This window comes from Hyperolius riggenbachi, chromosome 6 (genome assembly GCF_040937935.1).
Source record: "Hyperolius riggenbachi isolate aHypRig1 chromosome 6, aHypRig1.pri, whole genome shotgun sequence".
Lineage (NCBI taxonomy): Eukaryota > Metazoa > Chordata > Amphibia > Anura > Hyperoliidae > Hyperolius > Hyperolius riggenbachi.
In genome coordinates this window covers 225,242,889-225,268,665 of record NC_090651.1, presented here as the reverse complement: position 1 = coordinate 225,268,665, position 25,777 = coordinate 225,242,889, and the positions used below count along the sequence as shown (strand labels likewise).

Genomic DNA, 25,777 nt, shown 5'->3' with positions numbered 1-25,777 from the left:
AACACGTCAGCATTGCAGCAATCCCCACTGAACTAGGCAAAACTGAGAAACTCACTGGACAGGAAGGGGACTCTGGAACTACTGCCACACCGGCCAGAAAACCAGAATTTTCCAGGATACAGGGCTGGGTTTCAGAAACACCCATTAACCCGGACTGAAATTCTGAGATTTTTATTATTTTTTCCAGCGAGTCAGAATTATCCATGTTACAGGGCAATACTTCTGAAACATTCAGAGGACAGGGCTGAAGTTCCCTGACTACTGTGAGATCAGAGAGGGACTCAACATCTTTAGCTAAATCAGACTGTGTACAGGGCAAGGTATCAAAAACGCTTGCTGACAAAGACAATGTTTCAATAGCTTCTGCTTCACTGGGCAGAGATTCATCAAGTTTTATTAGAGCAGACTGTAATTCCAAAACAGCTGCTAAACAAGTGAATACTACTGCAACACCCACTGAAGTAAGCAGTGCCTCAGACTCCTCTACTAGAGGATCTGAAGTATCCAAAGTACTGGGTGAAGCATAAGACTCTGCGACCACAGCTTCACTGGACAGGATCACTGAACAGGCCATATCGCAGGGCAAAACCATGGAAGCACCTGCTGGACAGCATAATGATTCTGTGACCTGAGCTTCATTGGGAAGATCTACTGCACAATTCATGGTACAGGGCAAATTTACTGGAACATTTTCTGAACAAGGTAATAATTCTACGATTTCAGGTTCACATAGCAGATGCTCTGAGCTATTCACGAAACTAGAGCGAGGTGTAGAGACAGGAAGATCAAGACACAAAGTTTGTGCATCTGAAGCACTATTCAATTGTAAAATTGGGAAATTCAGATACTGGGGTTCTGAGGTTTCTAGACAGGATTGCTGGGACTCAGAAACGAATGTAGTGCATCTATTGGCATCTGCTGGATCAGACAGGAGTTGAACTTTATTAACACAGGTAATTTCTGCAGAAGTGTTTGCAGAGACAGGCAAGATTTTTCTGGTGTCTGTTTCACTGAACAAAGACTCATGAGTACTGGCTAGGCTGGACTCAGAAGTCAACAGGACCTCTGGATTCTCTGCTGAGAAATTTGTGCAGGGCAAAGTTAAGAAAGTATCAGTGGCTTCTGTTTTACTGGGAAGTAACACTGAGTTATCCATGGTACAGGGTGGAGTTACAGGAATATTCACAAGACATGGCAGGGACTCAGTAACTGGAGAAGTGGGACAGTCTCCAATTGACGGTGTGTCTTCCCTGGTATCAACTGATTGAATCGCATAAAAATCGTCCAAAATCATTTTCCACACATCGATCAATGGTGGTCTTCGCAGAGATGAACGCAATCCACAAACGGTAACAGGACAGGATTCAGAAGGATTCGTTATCTCCTCGCGGAGATGAACGCAATCCACAAACAGGACCAGGAACAGGATAACTAGCTCAGCACGGGTGATCACGATACGCGCAACCACCAAAACGTGCTGGAACGCTGACTAACGGAACACAGGATATAAACAGTTCATGTACGTATATATCAGCGACACTGATGTATCAACGTAACACGAATACAAGGAAAATAACAAAATGTGCAAGTATGCGTATATATTGGCGATGAACCAATATATGACACAAGACAAGCAGAGTAACAACTTCTAGAACAAGAGCAGAACTAGGAGGACTCGCTGACCCCTTCGCAGGAGTCAGCACAGTCCACATGGACTAGGAACGAGGTGGGGCACGAGCAGAGTAACAGACAGAATCTGAGACTATGGTAGCCCATGAGGCATTGCAGGAAGCAGTTCTTTATACTGAGGTCATCCAATGGGAGCAGACCTGCAGATTCCCACACAAGTGAATGGTAATTAATCACAGGCTGATAGCAGGAAAAGGCAGACAATGATATGCAGCCTGCAGGAAAGGGATTGCCCCTCCATTGCAGCAGACAATGTTTGTTTACACAAAAGCATATTAAACTGTCATTAACTTCAGAGCGACTGCAGATGGAATCAGCAACTAGTTTAAGTGCAAACCAAACTATGCAAGCAAATGCATGTAATGACATTAGAACTGCTTGGTTTGCAATACCACTGCAGTCAGCAGTAAACGCTGCAGAAGCGATCATAACAGTACCCCCCCCCCCTTAAACGCGGCCTCTGGACGCCTATAAAAACTGACATATTTCTCCTGAACCACCCAAACCAAAAAATCAGAAGTGGGAAATCCAGCAAACTGATCTGACTGAATATTCATGAAGGTCGGATCAGCCCGACAAAACCAAATTTCCGAATCAGTCTCACCAAAACTACACCAATTGGAACCAGAACCTACCGAACCATGCCCATCAGCACTACAAGCCTCAGTGTGATACCCATCAGAACCACGACTTCCAGAAAAAAACCTCAAGAAACTCTCTGAGCGATACCCACCGCCTTCCAGGGACCGTCCAAAAATGCCAAAGCCTTTGCAATGCCCACCGGAACTGTCCTTACCAACACAAAACCCACTGTTGAACCAGTCCAAGGTACCAGGACAAGTTTCCTCAGAGATCTCCCAGAACACTTGGAAGCTCCAAAGAGATCCCCACAGGTCAGAACGCCCCTTAGGCTCACATGGAGAACTATCAAGAACCCCTATGGAACCCAGGGCAACTCCAGAGTCAGGGTCACAAGGACAAACATCAAGATCAGGGCTTTTAGGGACCAGAACCATCTCTGGGCATGCAGGCCAACCGGCAACATCAGAACATGTCTCCACTAGGGAAGCACGTGAGCACGCTAACACAGACACACTTGGGCACTCTGGCATACGAAGCACATCTAGGCACACCGGCACAAGAGAAACCTCTGGGCATGTCAAGGAACTGCGAACCTCAAAGTCAGTCAAGACAGGACCGAAACCAGAACTGGGTAAAAAAAATTCATCATGACTAGACTTCACAGTTACTGGATTCTCACTAAAAACTGCAGGATCAGACTTAGATGTCGCTGATTCCAGCAAGGTTATTAACAAATCATGTTCAGGGGCATTTACAAGACAGGGCAAATCTTCTGATGTATGCACTGAACTAGACAGGGTTCCCATAGCTTCTTCTGGACTAGACAGAGACTCATCAAATACACTGGATTGGAGCTCATGAAGGGCTGCAAAACACGTCAGCATTGCAGCAATCCCCACTGAACTAGGCAAAACTGAGAAACTCACTGGACAGGAAGGGGACTCTGGAACTACTGCCACACCGGCCAGAAAACCAGAATTTTCCAGGATACAGGGCTGGGTTTCAGAAACACCCATTAACCTGGACTGAAATTCTGAGATTTCTATTATTTTTTCCAGCGAGTCAGAATTATCCATGTTACAGGGCAATACTTCTGAAACATTCAGAGGACAGGGCTGAAGTTCCCTGACTACTGTGAGATCAGAGAGGGACTCAACATCTTTAGCTAAATCAGACTGTGTACAGGGCAAGGTATCAAAAACGCTTGCTGACAAAGACAATGTTTCAATAGCTTCTGCTTCACTGGGCAGAGATTCATCAAGTTTTATTAGAGCAGACTGTAATTCCAAAACAGCTGCTAAACAAGTGAATACTACTGCAACACCCACTGAAGTAAGCAGTGCCTCAGACTCCTCTACTAGAGGATCTGAAGTATGCAAAGTACTGGGTGAAGCATAAGACTCTGCGACCACAGCTTCACTGGACAGGATCACTGAACAGGCCATATCGCAGGGCAAAACCATGGAAGCACCTGCTGGACAGCATAATGATTCTGTGACCTGAGCTTCATTGGGAAGATCTACTGCACAATTCATGGTACAGGGCAAATTTACTGGAACATTTTCTGAACAAGGTAATAATTCTACGATTTCAGGTTCACATAGCAGATGCTCTGAGCTATTCACGAAACTAGAGCGAGGTGTAGAGACAGGAAGATCAAGACACAAAGTTTGTGCATCTGAAGCACTATTCAATTGTAAAATTGGGAAATTCAGATACTGGGGTTCTGAGGTTTCTAGACAGGATTGCTGGGACTCAGAAACGAATGTAGTGCATCTATTGGCATCTGCTGGATCAGACAGGAGTTGAACTTTATTAACACAGGTAATTTCTGCAGAAGTGTTTGCAGAGACAGGCAAGATTTTTCTGGTGTCTGTTTCACTGAACAAAGACTCATGAGTACTGGCTAGGCTGGACTCAGAAGTCAACAGGACCTCTGGATTCTCTGCTGAGAAATTTGTGCAGGGCAAAGTTAAGAAAGTATCAGTGGCTTCTGTTTTACTGGGAAGTAACACTGAGTTATCCATGGTACAGGGTGGAGTTACAGGAATATTCACAAGACATGGCAGGGACTCAGTAACTGGAGAAGTGGGACAGTCTCCAATTGACGGTGTGTCTTCCCTGGTATCAACTGATTGAATCGCATAAAAATCGTCCAAAATCATTTTCCACACATCGATCAATGGAGCCACAAAGTCATACCCACACACACCAGTTTTTATTAGGTTATAGGCAGACTTAATGCATGCATTCAATACTAATTCACTTTTTGCACTGTAAAACTGACAAAATGAACTTGCATCTTTCTTCCATTCATAGACCAGGGCTTCCATCTCTCCCTTCTCAAATGGAGGATCCCATGCATATTTAACAGCTGAGCATTCAAGCTGATCATAGTTTGCAAATGTGTTAGTGGCAGAAACATACATTGGGTTATTTAGCAGGTGATTGGCCGATTTCTTATTCCTAAGGATCTCCAATACCTGTAGCAAGTGTTGAACTGTAGTGTATGCAAATTTCCCTTGCTGCACGAATAAATTGATCTGTTCAATACTCTGTAATATATCTTCATAATCATATTCAGATAATTCATTTAAACAAGAACTTTTATTTTCCCTGGCTAGCAATGAAAGTTCATTAGTAGTTTCATAGGTCCATTTGACTCCCCTAAATGGTGACTGAATTTCATTATCGGCTAATGGCGGAGTCTCATTACAGATCTGATGCGCAGTCGCTAAGGGCAACGACTCCGCTGATTGTAACGCTTTTCTTTTGGAGCGTTTACGTTTGGCTTTAGACCCTGCTGCCTTAGGTGATTTATTCAAAGCAGAAGAAAAGTTATCAGAACAATTATCTGCTTGCTGATTATTTTTGTAGGCAGTAGAAGGAGCAGCTGATTGACAAGCTGCCAGAAGCTTATCAAAAGGGCTAGGCAAATCGGTTTTGCGCAGCCAGTTATGGATCACAAACGCTAGAAATTCCAGTGGTCTTTCTTTCAAATTCGTATGATCCAAGACATCGTATGCCCACTGGAACAAATTTCCCTTAAACAAAACATAAATTAACTGGGGGGCCCACGTTGAAACAGGAGTAGCCTGGAGCTCGGGATTGGCCAAAAACCTGGTACATTCAGAAAAAAACTCATTTTCTGTTTCAGAATTAAGTTTCTTAAATTTCTTAAAGGAACAGGAACCATAACAAACAGTGTCATTTTTGCTGGGAACCCCCCCCCCACAATGGGGATTGGTAATGGGGCTACCATAATGTTAAGCTTGGAGGTGTAATCTCCACAGTCAGCATGCAACACATAAGCTGACGTGAAGGAGGTACACACACCAGCACAAGGAATCAGGATATCCCCAGTTTAGTGGAGGAGAGGACTGACTCCAATAGGAGATTGTGGTGCACAGAGCCGGTGCAGATCCGAACAGCCACAAACAACACTTTCTTAATAACGTCTCAGCGCAAAGTAGCGCTGAGCGCATAAACTAGGACTGAGGAGATCAGGACAGGTAGACAGAATGAACGCTTGCTTAACTAGCCACTACTTAGTGACAGCAAGCGTCCACAATAAAACAGACTGGAATGAGGTAGCCAATGCGTTTGCAGCCATGGCGTGCCTCACCAAGACAGGACAGGATAGTCAGGAAATAGCAGGATCAAGATAGATGAACGTAACACAGATAAATATACAATAAGTATGATTTCCTAGCGTATTACAATTACAGCTATCAATGAAACTATTTGTAACGTCTGACTAACATATGTATATACCGGCAATGAACCGATATATGACATAAGCAGGAACACTGACTTAGGACTGGAACGATACAGGGAACAGGACTCAGAAGGATTCGCTATCTCTTCGCAGAGATGAATGCAATCCACAAACGGTAACAGGACAGGATTCAGAAGGATTCGTTATCTCCTCGCGGAGATGAACGCAATCCACAAACAGGACCAGGAACAGGATAACTAGCTCAGCACGGGTGATCACGATACGCGCAACCACCAAAACGTGCTGGAACGCTGACTAACGGAACACAGGATATAAACAGTTTGTGTACGTATATATCAGCGACACTGATGTATCAACGTAACACGAATACAAGGAAAATAACAAAATGTGCAAGTATGCGTATATATTGGCGATGAACCAATATATGACACAAGACAAGCAGAGTAACAACTTCTAGAACAAGAGCAGAACTAGGAGGACTCGCTGACCCCTTCGGAGGAGTCAGCGCAGTCCACACGGACTAGGAACAAGGTGGGGCACGAGCAGAGTAACAGACAGAATCTGAGACTATGGTAGCCCATGAGGCATTGCAGGAAGCAGTTCTTTATACTGAGGTCATCCAATGGGAGCAGACCTGCAGATTCCCACACAAGTGAATGGTAATTAATTACAGGCTGATAGCAGGAAAAGGCAGACAATGATATGCAGCCTGCAGGAAAGGGATTGCCCCTCCATTGCAGCAGACAATGTTTGTTTACACAAAAGCATATTAAACTGTCATTAACTTCAGAGCGACTGCAGATGGAATCAGCAACTAGTTTAAGTGCAAACCAAACTATGCAAGCAAATGCATGTAATGACATTAGAACTGCTTGGTTTGCAATACCACTGCAGTCAGCAGTAAACGCTGCAGAAGCGATCATAACACACACACACAGGTGCAGTGAAAAGGTAGGCACTGAATGTGCTGGGCATGGCACAGTATAGCAATTAGCAAGAACCAGCTGCGACAGACAGGGCTGTATATGCAAGTGTCAGTGGGCCACACAAAAAAAAACACATCACAAGAACATTAGCTCTCAAAAGAGCTGTTTTGGTGGTGCTTTTCAGCAACAAATTTCAGCAAGGAGCAAGCTAACAGACATCCTAACTATCGCTTTCCCTATCTCTAAAATGTCTCTCCCTCCTCTCACTAATACTGCAACACACAGAGTGAGAACATGGCCGATGCTGCTGTCTTATATAAGGAGGGGGGGGGGGGGCTCCAGGAGAGTGCGCAGCCTGATTGGCTGCCATGTGTCTGCTGACTGTGATGTAGAGGGTCAAAGTTTAGCCCAATGATGTAGAATATGGGGCGGGTCGAACCGCCATAAAGTTTGCATTTCGCTGTGAACGTGAACCCACGATGTTTGCGCAAATAAGTTCACATGCGAACAGTTCAGGACAATTCTAGTGATCCGGTTCTTGCCAGTTGGCTCCCTGATGTGTCTGTGCCCCCCATCCCCTGCAACATGGTGTAGAGGGTGTGCTGCTCAAGACCACCTGTGACCCCTCGCTTGTGGAGCAGAGCATGCAAGCAACGTGTCAGCGGTGCAATGGTGTTCTTCCTGAGTGGCATTTGCTGTGTCTCATATCTATGATGACATTTAGTGTCATCTTGAGACACAGCCTCATCATCCTTGGGGCACATCTGGCTATGGGGAGGGGGGCTAACTTGTACTGGGGGCACATCTGGCTATGGGGAGGGGGGATAACTTGTACTAGGGGCACATCTGTATACTGTGGAGGGGGCTTATACGCAAGTCAATTACTTTTTCCTGGTTTCTGAGGGAAAAGTGTGTACCTCAGCTTATACGTGGGTCGGCTTTATGGTATGCTTTTAGGAAAAGTCTAGTCTGTGTATGTAGCTTGGGTCCTATCTGATGCAGCATATCTCCACATGAGACATGTCTGCTCAGCTGGTCTAGAGTGGATTAGTGTTGGTTCATCTTTCTCTGTTCAGCTTCACAAGCCTACAAAAAAGACCAGTTTCCTAACTGACAGGAACACTATAGTGCCTTACTCTGTACTTGTTCCTAGGGCAAGATTGCTGATCTTATAATATAGGCCCATCTGATAGAATAAATGATATTAGAACCTGAAGTCTTGTTCTAAGGCCATAATGCAGGTATGCATTTCTAGCATCTGCTTCAATGTTTTCTGGTATGGTCACTTGTGTAAATATTCTCTGCCAGTCTTTCTGCTAGAGAAAAATAGTTACTTGTGCTGATGCCGGGAGGCCTTGTCTTTCCCCTATCACTTACAGGCAGCCCAATAAATCTACTCAAATAAATGAGTACACTTCTCATGATCAGGAGAGTTAAGGCAGTGCTGGAAAATAATGGCGGGCTCACAAAATAATGCCACTTTGTACACAATGTTGACATTCTTCATTTAGGAGTGTACTCACTTTTGTTGCCAGAGGTTTAGACATCAATGGCTGTGTTGAGTTATCTTGATGGGACAGAACATTTACATTCTTATAGCAGCTGTACACGACTTTACTTTGAATAAAAGTGTCATATCTACAGTGTTGACCCTTGAAAAGGTGTAATAAAATATTTACAAAAATGTGCAGACGTGTATCTAGGGAAAACCACACCTATGGCTAACACTGAACCGGTGCACCATCTAAAAAATGTAAGGCCTAGTTTCAGCTGAATTGATTGTATTCAAGTTCAAGTGAAGCATAGCCTGTAAGTATGAAGTATGGCAATAGGTCAGCCTGTACATATTCCCTAATAAAAATGAGGCAACTTGTCCCCCCAAATAATGTAACCAGGAAGCACAATACCCCAGGAAAAAAAGTAGAATCTACAGTATATGGAGAATGCCAAGGATGCTATGGAGTAGTGCCCCCCAGTATGAGGCGCCTGCACATGCCATGCCAATGGGAGAGGTGTACTCACTATTGTGAGATACTGCATGCCATTTCTATCAAATACAGTTATTCTGTTTAAATCTACTTGACCTTTTGCCGATTTGTAAGATTTCCTTGTGGCACCAGTAGCCTTTCATGCCTTGAGTACTGAGTATATAGCTAAAGTGGAAGCTTATTCAATGTTTCATCATGACAACTAACTGCTACTTCCTAGTAAGAAAAGATAGTTCCAAACTGTGCCAAGAGGAAGAAAACCCCTCCTAACAATGTAATTACAGCCAAATAATCATCTGAGTTTCATCCAACATGGTTGTGTGTTTTTTGTTTCTTTTTCTGCTTCCTTGTGAAAGTTTACTTTGGTGAATCACTGTACAGCTACAAAATATTTATACAGTAATATAAGCTGTTTTGCACACGACCTTGTATATTTTCTGCACAAATTCAAGGCAATGAGCTGAGCACGGCTTGCTCTGACCTTTGTATTCCATTCAAAGCTTATCATTCGACTGGACAGTGCACAGCCAAAGCCTGATTTTATAGTGTAATGAAACATATTCATTGCTGTCTGTATATTTTATGAAGTATTTTACTGTACTTCAATATAATTTTAAAGCAAGCAAATCTGACAGCAGACAGGAAACTTGTGGACTGCTATGGCCCTGAGAGCTGTCACATGATCAGCTGAAAAGATTAGGTTTGAAAGAACTGGACCTTATGATGACCTTATGATGACCATATAGATCTCAAAAAGCAGAATCTGATAGGCCTGTTATAATCTGAAATAAGTCAGGGGGAGTAATTACTCATCACCTACCCTGACCAGACGTCCAGTTTTACCTGGGACACGTCCCAGGTTCAGGGTTCCCTGTCCCAGGTTGCAAGGTGTCCCAGGTTATGTCCCACTTTTGGCCGCCGGGTGTCCCAACCATGGGACTCTGTGGCCGTATGAGGTAATGTGTGCCTTATTTACTATTTTGCTGATTTAGAGTAATCATTTTCTACTTCATTTAATTTCTTGGAGGTAACGGTTATTGCAATTCATGTGACAGGTAACAGTTGCTGTAGTTATTATTTGATGGTCAAAGAGACTGCATTTGCTACTTTGGGGTTATTGTTGCAGCATTTGGCATTTTAGGGGCTCATGATTGTTAAATGGTATGCTAATACTGTAGCATCAGCAGATTCTGCAGATTTTGCTCACAACAATCTAATCCTACCATAGTCATAGTCTCATGTCCTGCCATATTATTATGTATTTACATAGCACTGGCATCTAAGGCAGCACTTTACAGAGAATGTAGTCATGTCCGTGGCGGAGCTCACAATCTAATCCTGGCCATAGTCAAAGTCTAATGTCCCGCCATATCATTATTTATCTAGGTAACACTGGCATCTTCTGCAGACTGACATCAATGATGCAAAGCTCCCAGTTCACTACGTCATTGTGGGAACACTGCTTTCTTATGCATTTGGGGAACATTGCCTAATTACATTTAGGATCACTTTGTCTATCTGTGTTTTGGGAGGAAATACTGACCCACTGCCTCAGAGTTACATTACAGTTCAATCCGCCCACACCATGTCATGGACATGTCCATTTTTCCACCACGATCATGGACATGTCCATTTTTTGTCCCAGGTTGAGCCTAGAAAAATCTGGTCACTGTATCACCAAATATTCATACATACATGCAGGCCTGCAGCTCAACACAATAGCAGCACACTGTCTGGCTGTGAGTCTGTGACAAACAAACTGCTCACCCTCAGCCACTCCATTCTTCCTCAGGAAGGTACACACAGTACAAAAATTCTGCCCCTGAAATCTCTGCGCCCGATGCAAATGTTTCATGAGAGAACTAGCCCTGACTGTTTTTTCTCTTAAAGACCCCTCTAAAGTGAAGTTTTCAGTATAATTAATTTAATCCTCATTGTACATGAAGATAGAATCAGTGATTAAACAGGTATATAACTCTCCCATTCACTGGGAAGTGGGCATTATTGTTAAACCCTACCCCATCTGCAAAATCACAGTGGAATTTTTTGCTCTAAGCCTCTCTAAAGAAGTCCAGAGTCCAGAGCTCTGTGGCCATCCCCACATGCTGCAGCATGCCCCCAGCTTGGCAGCTGTAGCCGGATTGGTGGCCGCCAAACTGGGATTAGGCCGTGGCAGCACAGGTGGGTGGGGTGGCTTCAGAGCTTCGGACTTCTTCACAAAGGCTTTGGGCAAAAACTGCCACTGTGGCTTTGCCAACTGGGAGGGGGGGGGGTTTAAAGAAAACCTGTACTGAAAATTAATAGTCAAAATAACCATACACAAGTCATACTTACCTGCTGTGTAGTCTACTCCTCAATCTCTTTCTCCTCTCCTGTGTCCTGTTTTCCCACTGTGATCAATGAAATTCTCCGTCCTCCATTTTGAAAATGGCCATTACCCTATAACAGCTTTCTGCTCAGCACACAGTTAAACTGTAACATTGCCCACTTGAGCCATAGGGAAACATGGACACATCAGTTCTCCTCTCAGCTGTAACTGACAGCAACTGATATAAAACTGACAGCAACTGATATATTTCAGTTCTGACAAAATGTTGTCAGAACTGGAAGTGATCATTGTCAGAAGAAAATGGTGAGCTTCTGAGAGGAACTGATGGCAAGGTAACTATGTAATGTTCATTTGAAGTTACCTCATGTGTTTATTTTAAATAATTTTACTCAGTACAAGTTCTCTTTAAGAATGATGCCCGTTTCCCGGCGAACAGGTGAGTTAAATACCTGTTCAATCGCTGTATATACCTGTTCAATCCCTGTTCTTCTGGTACAAAATTAGGGAGTATGTGCAGTAAGGTCTGTGTTTAGCCTGCTTTATTCTTGTTACAATATTTGTTCTACCAATTGTTTCATTGCTTATTGTCCACCCTTGGTCCTCCTTTTTTTCAGCTGCTACAGAGAGCAAGTCCACCACTACCTCCTTTGTAAATTGTTTTAGTTTATTTTATTCTTGTTGGTGCCTCTGTTCTACCAAAGTGTTTCATTATTTTTCCCTTGGCCTTTTTTCCTTGATGGGGTTCTTGCTCTTTGGCTGCATTTCATTAAGACCTCTTCTGGCAAGACATCTCCAGACAGTAAATGGGTGTACCCGGGTCCCAAGGGTTTTAGCCGATTCTGAGTCGATGGCTTTGCAGGACATCTGATTTTGAAGGGAAGTAAGCATCTGCCTGCCGCACTGTTTCCTTTGCTGACGTGTCTACATTCCTCATTGTGGCCTGCATCTTTGTTTCAAAAGAGCTTGGACAGAGCCTCTTGAAATCCCAGTCTAATTTGAAATATTTGTCTTGCTGATATAGTATAAGTACCTCAGGTTATGTTGCTGTGCTCAGACTTGCCATGTAGTATGACTTGTGACATAGAACTGTTTTTTACAATGTTGCATTGGTAGCAGTTTGGATGTTCCTCATCAAGTTTTAAGCCTCTTACACAGGAGTTTTGTTGTTTCATGTATTGACTGTGTTTCAACCTATATATGAAAATGATGAGCATTAGCATGTGTTTGGTATAACTGGTTAATCATACACATTACTATAATACTATAAAAGAGCTGACTATGTGAATGTGTACCTTTGAGAATTGATGCTGTTTTAAGATAAAGTGTAGTCACACCAATTAATGATTTTAGATGTTTCTTCTGTTAGCCAGCTTTATATTTTGTAAATTGATAAGTGTAAATTTACATTTGTGAAAGTATTCTTACTTTAGAGCATTTTTTCACACCTTGTAGAATACTGTAAGTCTAGAGGTGTGCACAATTACTGTCAGCTGTAGGGGTTGGGATTCAATCTGTAGGAAGAGAGCTCTAGCCCCTAGCTTGCATCCTTCACCTACAGCTGAGTGGCATGTTCTGTTACTAAGGAATGAGGAGAGACACATCACAGAATGGCTTCCGGTGGGCAATATAAGGAGGGGAATTCATTCACAGGTCAATGTCAATTAGAGAGCTCGGGGAGAAACCTGTACACATGGTGGATTCCATCTAGCATATACTGTATATGAGGCTTTAATCTAAAGTACAAACATGATTCCCGGAGGCATCATCTACAGACATGACCATTTCTGACCTATTTGGCTATTTGGTGTTCCATATAATGATATCTTCTTCACCCCCCCCCCTCCCACTACTTATGATATCTGCAGCACCTCTGTGCACCAAAAGAGGGGTGTCCCTAACAAATTGTGGACAGAACCATATAGTGGGCATAATATCAAAGCACTATATAAATGTGCCACACTCCCTTTTCCTATACATTACAGGCTCACATACAAGTATGCCACAGTGTCACACATCAAGATGCAGATGTGTAAAAATAAATACATTTTGGAGTCAAGTATTAGTGGGCACTATTTATATTAGTTTGCAAAGTTGCAGTGGGCGCAAAGTACATTTGGGTGCCATGCTGCAATCTGTGCTAAGTACATGTGGTTGCTATGTTGCAGTGGATGCTACGTAAATTTTGGGACCATGTTTCAGTGGTTGCAAAGTATGTTTGGGTGCAAAGTTGCAGTGGGTGCTAAGTTGCAGTTTATGAAAAGTATATTTGGGTGTATAGTTGCAGTGAGTGCTAACTAAGTACAGAGAGTGCAGAATTATTAGGCAAATGAGTATTTTTACCACATCATCCTCTTTATGCATGTTGTCTTACTCCAAGCTGTATAGGCTCGAAGGCCTACTACCAATTAAGCATATTAGGTGATGTGCATCTCTGTAATGAGAAGGGGTGTGGTCTAATGACATCAACACCCTATATCAGGTGTGCATAATTATTAGGCAACTTCCTTTCCTTTGGCAAAATGGGTCAAAAGAAGGACTTGACAGGCTCAGAAAAGTCAAAAATAGTGAGATATCTTCCAGAGGGATGCAGCACTCTTAAAATTGCAAAGCTTCTGAAGCGTGATCATCGAACAAGCAAGCATTTCATTCAAAATAGTCAACAGGGTCGCAAGAAGCGTGTGGAAAAACCAAGGCGCAAAATAACTGCCCATGAACTGTGAAAAGTCAAGCGTGCAGCTGCCAAGATGTCACTTGCCACCAGTTTGGCCATATTTCAGAGCTGCAACATCACTGGAGTGCCCAAAAGCACAAGGTGCGCAATACTCAGAGACATGGCCAAGGTAAGAAAGGCTGAAAGACGACCACCACTGAACAAGATACACAAGCTGAAACGTCAAGACTGGGCCAACAAATATCTCAAGACTGATTTTTCTAAGGTTTTATGGACTGATGAAATGAGAGTGAGTCTTGATGGGCCAGATGGATGGGCCCGTGGCTGGATTGGTAAAGGGCAGAGAGCTCCAGTCCGACTCAGACGCCAGCAAGGTCGAGGTGGAGTACTGGTTTGGGCTGGTATTATCAAAGATGAGCTTGTGGGGCCTTTTCGGGATGAGGATGGAGTCAAGCTCAACCCCCAGTCCTACTGCCAGTTTCTGGAAGACACCTTCTTCAAGCAGTGGTACAGGAAGAAGTCTGCATCCTTCAAGAAAAACATGATTTTCATGCAGGACAATGCTCCATCCCACGCGTCCAAGTACTCCACAGCGTGGCTGGCAAGAAAGGGTATAAAAGAAGAAAAACTAATGACATGGCCTCCTTGTTCACCTGATCTGAACCCCATTGAGAACCTGTGGTCCATCATAAAATGTGAGATTTACAAGGAGGGAAAACAGTACACTTTTCTGAACAGTGTCTGGGAGGCTGTGGTTGCTGCTGCACGCAATGTTGATGGTGAACAGATCAAAACACTGACAGAATCCATGGATGGCAGGCTTTTGAGTGTCCTTGCAAAGAAAGGTGGCTATTTTGGTCACTGATTTGTTTTTGTTTTGTTTTTGAATGTCAGAAATGTATATTTGTGAATGTTGAGATGTTATATTGGTTTCACTGGTAAAAATAAATAATTGAAATGGGTATATATTTGTTTTTTGTTAAGTTGCCTAATAATTATGCACAGTAATAGTCACCTGCACACACAGATATCCCCCTAAAATAGCTAAAACTAAAAACTACTTTCAAAAATATTCAGCTTTGATATTAATGAGCTTTTTGGGTTCATTAAGAACATGGTTGTTGTTCAATAATAAAATGATTCCTCAAAAATACAACTTGCCTAATAATTCTGCACTCCCTGTTTATTTGGGTGCCATGTTGCAGTAGGTGCTAAGTTGCAATAGGTTCAAAGTATATTTGGGTTCCAAGTTGCAATGAGTGCTCAATATATTTGGGTGCCAAGCTGAAGCGAGTGCAAAGTACAATTTGGGCGTCACTTTGCAGTGATTGCTAAGCATACAGTATATGTGTGCCATACTGCAGTGGGTGCTATGTACATTTGGGTGGATGTTGCAGTGGGTGCCATATGGAATGGAGTGACATGTATTCTTCCGTATTTGGGTCTCACATGACTACTGGCATATAGCATGTGGGGCACTCGTGTGTCCACGTGTTATAATGCTGGCAGCCAAATGGGGTGCCAATGCAGATGTACAGTGGATACTGTGACAGGTTAAGTATTTTAATGCATGGGCACCAGGGGGCACATATTACATTTGGGGGGATGGGGCCGTGTGTCTGGGAGGCAGCGGCACACTGCTGATTCCCAAAAGATTTCATGCTGAAATCGATCGTGAATCTGCCCACAGTACACGGGCAGCCAACAGATCTCTCTGATCAGATTCCATCTGAGAGATCTGTCTTATGATCGATATGCCCATACATCGTTTAATTTTATGGGCATCTTCAGAGGATGTGTTAAAGTGTAACTGTCGGGCATAAAATCAAAAATCAATTCTTTATTTGCATCTGGTAAACAAGTAATAAGGATGCTGACCAGGCAATCCAAAAGTTAAAATCTCTATTACTTTTCTTGTCTATAAATGATCATTCCCCAGTTTAACTGACTCTTATTTGGTACATGCCCGCACAAAGGAAGTTGCAGGGCATGCTGGGTTGTCTTTTTTTTTTTTTGCTTCTTTATTTCCCTTCAGACTTAACTAATGTACAAAAGCAAAAAAATGACAACCCAGCATGCCCTGCAACTTCCTTTGTGCGGCAACGTACCAAATACGAGTCAGGTAAACTGGGGAATGATCATTTATCAACCAAAAAAGTAATAGAGATTTTAACTTTTGGATTGCCTGATTAGCATCCTTGTTACTTGTTTACCAGATGAAAATAAATAATTGATTTTTGATTTTATGCCGGACAGTTACTCTTTAAAGCCTGATGCCCATCACGAGTTTAGCTAACTTAGTAAACATGGTGAATAGGAATTATTAATAGACAATCCAGTATTGCACCTTCTTTATTTTGTATCTTTTGTCAAATATTTTACCCTTTCCTTCACCGTGGCTAAAGGTGAGACAGGTGAGGGCACACAGGGAAATGAGCAAGAGATTGTGAGCCAATTATTGCTTATGCTTATTTCTTACCTCCCTTTATAGTGCTGCCTTTTGCCCTTTATAATAGCTACTCTATTCTAATCCCCCATTACAATTCCCCACATACACAGAATACATATGGAGTGTGTCCAGGAGATGCCGCAGACTGCATATACTTAGCATGCCAGGAGTGTTTATCACTCTCCACTACTCTATCCATTGGGATGTCTCTCCACTATGCCTTGCTCCTGTATCCTCCATACTGTCTAAGGCCCCGTTCACACTTGCGTTTTGGCAAGCAAACGGACCTGATCCTGATCGGATCCTGATCGGATCAGCACCTGATCCTGATCAGAACCGTACGGTTCCGATCCGGATCCGATCCGGATCCGGTCCGTTTGTATCAGGCATGCATCAGGCTGCCATCCGGATCCGTGGGCCAAAAATAGTTAAATTTAAATAAAAAATGTTGGGGTCAGCAGAAGGTGCACCTAGTGCACCTGTAGAATCAGGTTCCTCCGCTGTAGGCCTTACCTCCACCTCCGACATTCTGCCAAACAGCTCCAGCACGTCTGTCACTGCTGCTCCACTCCAGACATGCTTGGCCCATGTGTCCCCATTCGAAATGGCCGCCTGGATACGCATAGGAAGGGGGGTAGAACGTCAGGTTTTTGTAGGCAGTGTGTTCTGTGCCTTCCGTTTCCCATTGGTTTCTGTGTTCCGGATGGTGCTGTCAGGCTCAGGTCCGGCTCCGGTCCGGGTGCGTGGGCCGGAGATCTGGACCCAAAAAATAGCGCATGTTGGAAAAGTGTCCGGAGTCCGGATCCGGTCCGGCTCCGTACTGTACGGAATGGACACGTGTGAACGTCCGCATAGACTTTGCATTGCTATGCGGAACGTACGTTCCGTTTGTACAGTATACGGTCCGGATCAGATCAGGAAAATCCGGACATGGAACGCTAATGTGAACCGGGCCTAACTGTGGTCCTGTCTTTCTCAAAACGTGCTTCAGAAGCACGCTCTGCAGCATGACAGACATGCTGCATACATGAGATGCATACATGAGCATTCATTCTGTGAAGGGGGAGGTACAGAATAGTTAGTGCCAGTAACCCTCATCATGACTACATCTAGTATGGACCATTCTCTCCTCACCCTAATTAGTATAGCAGTAGGGCAATATGAAGAAATGCTATTTGAGGTCACAGTGAGTTTTGGAATGGTATGGATGACTGCAAAGTGAATTGGAAAAACAATATAAACAGAATTATAATGCACCACCCTGATCTGTGATGGTCATAGCAGTTCTGATCAACAAAAGCAGACTGTCGTATTAAAAGACAAACGGGTTTGGGAGAACAATATGACAGGGCCAAATGCAACCTTCGCAAGAAAATGAATTTTTTTATTAATTTAATTCTTAATTCATTAGCCTATATATCTAGAACTATTGATAAGTGACATTCAAATTATTCTGAAGACAATCCCCAATTATTTTTTTTACAGTTTCTAATACCCAGGTTTGCTGCAGGTTCATTTTCAGCAAACAGATGCTACAAACAGAAGAATCTCTACAAGGGCTTTGTTAGAATGGCTGCACTCACTCAGGACTGACTCAGTGTTTACACACAGGGAGAAAAATGTAACAGATGGAATCATTCTTATCTCTGTCTGTTTGTATACAGAGAGGGTAAGAATTGGCTTCAACATTTGTTTTTCTCGATAATGTGTAAAATACGTTTTAAAGCGAGTGACAAATTGGTTACAGGCAGTGCAGCTAGAAGTGGAGTAGTATTGAGAATTAAGCCCCCATTTACACAGTGTGTGTTTTGGAATGTTGAAATGTTTTCCACATTTTCATACGTGTAAAAAGGCATTAGCTCTGGCAACCCATGTAAATCAATGGGTTCACATCAAATGTGGGGTTTTTTTTGTCCGAGAACGTGCCTATTGCATGATATGCATTGGTACACCAGTACAAAAAATTGTTTCAGGAGACAATTATTCAGTGTCTGTATAAGTGGTAGATAGATAAGTGACAGCAGAGCCGGGACAAGGTCCTCCAGCACCCAAGGCTGAGACACCAAAGTGCGCCCCTCCATCCCTGCCACCCCAGCCATCAGGGCCGGTTTAAGCAACAATGGGGCCCCAGGGCAAAATAAACCTGGGGGGCCTCCCCAACATATACCCCGGAACAAAAATCGGCATTAGGGGACCTTTTTTGCAGCTGGTATAACAGGGTGTGAAGTCCCAATCGGTCGGAGCTCCACATTCTGGCTATCCCAGCTTGCATGGGGGACAAGGGGTTAAAAAGTTTCAGGAGGGGGGACCCCACATAATTTAAAATAAAAAAAAATTCCCACACTCTAAACATAAATTTTTGGGGGGGGAAATAGGAAAAAATGGCAGGGATCTTCATACAGCCATATTGCGGCTGTATAGCGATCCCTGGCCAAAGCACTGCGGCTGCGTATAGACCCCTGGAAACCTGTCAGGAAATTTATTTCGCTTTCGTTTGATGCATGTAAAATTACACTACCGTTAGGTTTGCTACCAAAAGTGACATTTACCGCATTTAAAAGTATACTTTTTTCCTTCGAAACTTTAAAATCGATTTTCTCAAAAACTATAAAGTCTTTTTAAAAAATAGTTTTTTTCCTCTTATTCCTAATGATTTCCTTAACATATCCTGCAAATTTAGGGTTTCTAGCAATTAAGGTGGATTTGCTATTAACCATTAAAGTCGGCAGGTTTTTAAATGTGTATTTTTTTTTCCTTTGAAACTTTAAAATCGATTTTCTCAAAAACTATAAGGCCGATTTGAATTTTTTTCCCTTTTGTAGCCACTGGGGGCCCCTACAAGCTCTGGGGCCCTGGGGCAGCTGCCTCCTTTGCCTTAATGGTAGCGCTGGCCCTGCCAGCCATCACACACTGATTGCTATTAGACTAAGAGGCGCCACAGGGCCCACAACCTCCCCAACACCTTAATATCTAGTTATATGGCTTGCAGTCACTGCCATGTATCCCCTTTTCTTATTTCTTTCTGCTTCAAACACAATTAGAAATGACAGCTGAATGAATTCTGCGCCCCCTCCTACACGGTGCCCTGAGGCTGGAGCCTCTCCAGCCTATGCCTCGGCCCGGCCCTGAGTGATAGGCAGTAAGAGGTAGGTAGGTAGAAAAATAACAGGGACATACGTGGCAGACAGATAAGTGAAAGCCTGTTAATGGTAGGCAGACAAGTGGCATGCAGTAAGTGGCATGTACTGTAGATCAGTGATTGGCAGTAGTGTTTAATTGTTAGGTGTAGGTAGGGGGCAAACCAATGCTAGAATATATCGGTAATAATATATTACCAATATGCTGTCAGCATCCCCTAGTGCCCAACTCAACATGTGACAACATAATATGCAATTAATCAGTCAGGCTAGAGAGGGTCAGCAAGGCAGGGTGGAGAGAGGCAGGCAGGGAGAAAAGCAGGCAGGGAGAGGGTCAGCTCCGCAATTTTTACACCCTTGCCCTGGGTGTATTTTAGCTTAGAAACTGCCCTGTCAGCCAGTCAGGGAGGAGAGGGACAGCCAGCCAGGGAGGAGAAGGAGGAGAGAGTTAGCCACCCAGGGATGAGAAGGTCAGCCAGTCAGGGAGGAGAGGCACAGCCAGCCAGGGAGGAGAGGGACAGCTAAACAGGGAGGAAAGGGTCAGCCAGCCAGGGAGAAGAGGGACGGCCAGCCAGGGAGGAGAGGGACAGCTAGCCAGAGAGGAGAGGGTCAGCCAGCCAGGGAGGAGAGGGACAGCTAGCCATGGAGGAGAGGGACAGCTAGCCATGGAGGAGAGGGCCAGCCAGCCAGGGAGGAGAGGGACAGCCAGGGAGGAGAGGGTCAGCCAGCCAGGAAGGAGAGGGTCAGCCAGTCAGGGAGGAGAGGGTCAGTCAGCCAGGAAGGAGAGGGTCAGCCAGTCAGGGAGGAGAGGGTCAGTCAGCCAGGAAGAAGTGGAGGAGAGGATTAGCCAGCCACAGATGAGGTGATAAGCAGCCAAGGAGAAGAGCGTCAGCCAGCCACAAGGGAGAGTATAAGCATCCACAGAGGAGTGGGTCAGCCAGCCAGGGGGGGGGGGGGGGAGGGTCAGCCAGCCAAGGAGGAGAGGATCAGCAAGTCAGGGAGGAGAGGGTCAGCCAGCCAGAAAGGAGAGGGACAGCCAGCCAAGGAGGAGAGGGTCAGCCAGCCAGGGAGGTGAGGGTCAGCTAGCCAGGGAGGAGAGGGTCAGCCACCCAGAGAGGAGAAGGATAGCCAGCCAGGGAGGAGAGGGACAGCCAGGGAGGAGAGGGTCAGCCAGCCAGGAAGGAGATGGTCAGCCAGTCAGGGAGGAGAGGGTCAGTCAGCCAGGAAGAAGTGGAGGAGAGGATAAGCCAGCCACAGATGAGGTGATAAGCAGCCAAGGAGAAGAGCGTCAGCCAGCCACAAAGGAGAGTATAAGCATCCACAGAGGAGTGGGTCAGCCAGCCGGGGGGGAGGGTCAGCCAGCCAAGGAGGAGAGGATCAGCAAGTCAGGGAGGAGAGGGTCAGCCAGCCAGAGAGGAGAGGGACAGCCAGCCAAGGAGGAGAGGGTCAGCCACCCAGGGAGGTGAGGGTCAGCTAGCCAGGGAGGAGAGGGTCAGCCACCCAGAGAGGAGAGAGTCAGCCACACAGAGGGGAGGGTCAGCTCCGCAATTTTTACACCCTTGCCCTGGGTGTATTTTAGCCTAGAAACTGCCCTGTCAGCCAGTCAGGGAGGAGAGGGACAGCCAGCCAGGGAGGAGAAGGAGGAGAGAGTCAGCCACCCAGGGATGAGAAGGTCAGCTAGTCAGGGAGGAGAGGCACAACCAGCTAGGGAGGAGAGGGACAGCTAGCCAGGGAGGAGAGGGACAGCTGGCCAGGGAGGAGAGGGACAGCTAGCCAGGGAGGAGAGGGTCAGCCAGCCAGGGAGGAGAGGGTCAGACAGTCAGGGAAGAGAGGGTCAGCCAGCCACAGAGGAGAGGATAAACATTCACAGAGGAGCAAGTCAGCCATCTAGGGAGAAGAGGGTCAGCCAGCCAGGGAGGAGAGGGTCAGCCAGCCAGGGAGGAGAGGATCAGCCAGCCACAGAGGAGAGGATAAACATCCACAGAGGAGCAGGTCAGCCATCTAGGGAGAAGAGTGTCAGCCAGCCAGGGAGGAGAGGATCAGCCAGCCACCGAGGAGATGGTCAGCCAGCCAGGGTCAGGAGTTCTGCACTTGTACCCACAGCAGGCGCAATGGGACTTTCAGAAATTGATATCTTTTGGTGGCAGCTTCAAAAGGCATAACTGATAAAGGTTATTATTACTACACAATCAGGGAGCCATTGTGCAGAAAATGACTGTATGTTATAGCTGGTCAAAGGAGATCATTGAGAGTGAGGGAGACATTTAGCATAGTGTAGAATGTTTAACCCTTATTTTAGTTATTATTGCTGTCTGTGTTCACATATGGAAAACAAATCAATACCTGGACCTGGAAGAAAGTGGATAAGTTTCCTTAAAGGACAACTGTAACGAGAGGTATATGGAGGTTGCCATATTTATTTCCTTTTAAACAATACCAGTTGCCTGGCAGCCCTGCTTATCTCTTTGGCTGCTGTAGTATTTGAATAACACCAGAAACAAGCCTGCAGCTAATCTTGTCAGATCCGACAATAATTTCAGAAACACCTGATCTGCTGCATGCTTGTTCAGGGTCTATGGCTAAAAGCATTAGAGGCAGAGGATCAGCAGGACTGCCAGGCTACTGGTATTGTTTAAAAGTAAATACATATGGCAGCCTCCATATCTCTCTTGTTACAGTTGTCCTTTAATAGGGACAAAGAGAACAGCAGATATGTATATATACTTTTTTTTCTAGCATGGGGAGAAGTATAAATGTGTTTAATATGGATACTCAATCACTCAATTGATGTGGCAATTACCACCTTACGAAGCTAAAAGCGACAGAAAGAGAGAGGAAAAAAAATCTACCCACTGGATGCACAGACACCATTAAAGACTCACACATGATTTGACATTTTTTTTTACCATATCCAAACATAGGCTTTCTGAAAATGAGCTTTAGTCTGGCACTTACACTTTACTACGTGACAAATGGAAGAAGTAATTACCATGCCTTGTGCCTGCACTATGATTTGTGTCTACAAAAAAGAATGTTTGTTTAGGTTGGTTATGAAGTAGGCAGTTTATCATGTAGTGGCCAGCTGGTAGCTGTTCCCTGTTAAACAATGATGTAATGTTTATTTGAAAGGATCAGCCTGAAGCCTTTTCAATAAATGTTCCCGGGAAGGGATTGTACTTATCTCTGCTGTTTCCAGCTTTTGTGTAGATAGACAACAAGATCAGCTTGTCTCTAATAGTATTTAGCGACTTACAATGCAAATTCACTTTCTTGAGAAACGTTTTACTAATGTCATTTTATAATGTTATGAAATGTATTGCTTTCATTTCAATTTGCACACAGTAATGCTCCTAAATATGGTCAGGAATTTCAGTTTCACTTCTCTAGTGCTTTGTTTGCTGGACTGCTAAAGCTGGCCATATACTGGCCCTCTAGTGTTTGACCTCTACCATTTGTGACGTGACACAGATGCCCTGGATAGAAGGGACAGGAAGGAATGCCTGGTGGTAGAGAGAAGACATGCTCAGCGGACAGGTGAGAGTAAGCTCTGCTGCATCGGTTGTTGCATTGAACACTGCTAGCAACTGAACACAGCTAGCAATGCGTTCCCGGCTGCTGATCAAGCAAAAACTTCCATCTGGTGCCTTTGACCGAATCAATTTTGCCTGAAAATTGGATCGGCTGGATTTTGATGCAAATGATCAATCGTGCATGGCCACCTTTAGTGTGCAGACTGACCACAAATTTCTATCTTTTTGGAATCTGATTTATTTGCCAAGTACGACAAGGCCAGAATTGGTTGTGGAACGTAAAGGGTTACACAAGACTTAAAGTAGGAAGCAGACAATACACAGTAACCATAGTACTCCATAGTAACAGTAACAGCAATAAATAGGTGATACAACAAACCAGAGAACATTTACAAAGAAACAATAGCAATTCTGGACAGAGATGGTTGTGCCCAGTAGACGGACGCTAGATACTCTATCAACTTCAGTGACATCAATGTAGATCGGAGGGGTTTTAGGGGAGTTCCTCCTAGAGTTGAAGATCAGAAGATCATCTCAATGGTTTTTGCTGTGCTGAGGACCAGCTTGTTCTCCTTGCACCACTGGCATAATCTTGCGATCTCCAGATGATAGGCCTGCTCATCGTTCTTGGTGACAAGGCTGATCGCCTGCTAATATGATGATTGTAACAATTTTTCATAGAGACGCAGTTGTTGGTGTAGAGGGAGAACAGGATTGGTGGCGCAGCCTTGTGGGGCTCCAATATTGGTGACCCACGGTGAAGAGGGGAGGTCCCAGCTTGACGACTTGGGACCTATTAGTCTGTAATTCATAGGCAGAGGATGGGGTGGACACCAAGTTCTGTCATGCAGTATGCAGGGACAGATGGTATTGAAAGTCAAGTTAAAGTCCAGACTGAGAATTCTGGCGTACGAGTCTGGGCTGTCCAGATGGTCAGTGATAACCTCTAGGAAAATGTTGATGGCATAGTCACTGGACCTGTTTGCCCTATATGCAAACTGCAACAGGTCTTCAAGATGAGGAATGTAAGGGCCACAGGCCTGAAGTTGTTAAGGTCAGATACTCTGTGCTTTTTAGGGACAGGAATGATGATAGACTTTTTGAGGCATTGTTTAGGGACATGGCATAAATGGGGGAAAGGACAGGAGCGAGCTGCTGTGAACAGACTTTTAGACAGGCTGGTGACACTCGATCTGGACCTGAGGCTTTCTTGGCGATCAGCGATGACAGGTGGTGCAGAACATCAATATCGCTCTTTGTTGGATGGGGTGGACTTGGACCATTTTCACTGGAGGCCGTGTTTGTGTGTGTGAGGGGGGGGGAGTGGATGGCGTCAAGTGCCCAGCACAGTCTGCCTCGCCCACTAATCTGCAACAGAAGTCACTGAATTCCTTAGCAAGCTCAATGCTTAGTGTTGCATGTTGGGGGTGCTTGTAGTTGGTGGCAGCCTTGAGCCCATTCCAAACTGACCAAGGTTCATTCGAGCAGAGATTGCGTACAATCCTGTCAGCGTGCTCCCTTTTGGCAGCTCTTAGTTCACAGTTTAGGATGTTTCTTGCCTTCTGGGAGCCGGTATCGTGGCCAGCTTCTTTGTATGTATTCCAATGATGTAGCTTGTTGGTGAACTGCGGTTTGTTGTTAGGGTAGACTTTGAAGGACTTAGATGGTACACTGGCGTCCTCACAGAAGCTAATGTAGGAGGTGATGTTGTCTGTCCATTCATTCAAGCTTGGGACTTCTACAGCCAATGATTTGGCTGTAGAAGTTGGAACTTCTACAGCCAACTTCTACACCTCAAGGGTACAATTTCACAGATGAACAATGGAAGAAGATTCTCTGCTTAACCCTCTGGGGACCGGCTGCCTAACTCTCCTTAAGGACCAGGCCATTACATGCAGGGGGGGGGGGTGCATTTTGGGGGGGGGCAGGCAGCCGAATCCCCATTTCAGATAGCTAGCCATGGTGTCCCCAGTGTAGCCAGGTGTCCCCCGTATTGCCAGCAGCCATTACTCACCTCCTAGGCTCCAGAGATGAGCAGCTCTAGCCCCCTCCGCTCTGGCCGGCATCCCCACTCACACTGCCGTTAAGTTCCTGGTCGTGGCTTGATGACATCATCAAGCGGAACCAGACACTTAAGGCAGAGCGAGTGGGGATGCCGGCCAGAGCAGAGGGGAGCGACGATCGCCGGGGGAATGTCAGGAAGGTGAGTGGATCCTCTTCTTCCCCTCCTACCGTGATCACTATGATCGGCCGGCGATCGTAGAGATCACGTGATCAGGAGCCAATCGCCATGGCTCCTAATCACTGAGGGGAGATGTCAGCTGTCATATGATAGCTTAATCTCCCCTCTCGGGTGCGCATGATTGCGTCGGCAGTGAAAGCAGCAGACGGTGTAAATCCTACGCCTCATCAGAGTTGGAGAGCCACAAGTGCGGCGTAGGATTTACATTATGCGGTCCCCAAAAGGTTAATCAGAAATCATCCATTTCAGCTTAATACTAACTATAAGATCCTTATGGTACCTTACTCCAGTGAGGCTCCGCCTTACATATTCGGCTGCTGACCCCTTGTGCTGGAGATGTGGCTTGGAACGGGGCACAATGGTGCATATATTTTGGTCTTGCTCTCAGATAGTTCCTTTTACGGTACAGAAATATATTAAAATGCTCACAGATGGGTACCCTAACCCAGATCCTGCTTATTATCTGTTGCATCATATGAAAAAAAACATCAAAAA

At 44.8% G+C, this 25,777-nt stretch overlaps 1 long non-coding RNA gene across 1 annotated transcript in view; it reads right to left on the bottom strand.

Moving 5' to 3' along the window:
- Positions 1–11,775: 11,775 nt before the first annotated feature.
- Positions 11,776–25,777, bottom strand: part of LOC137522664 (uncharacterized) — a 195,135-nt gene continuing 181,133 nt past the window's right edge. Inside the window, exon 2 of the long non-coding RNA XR_011022390.1 lies at positions 11,776–12,444. This is a non-coding gene — a long non-coding RNA (uncharacterized lncRNA). The remainder of the gene's footprint in view (positions 12,445–25,777) is intronic.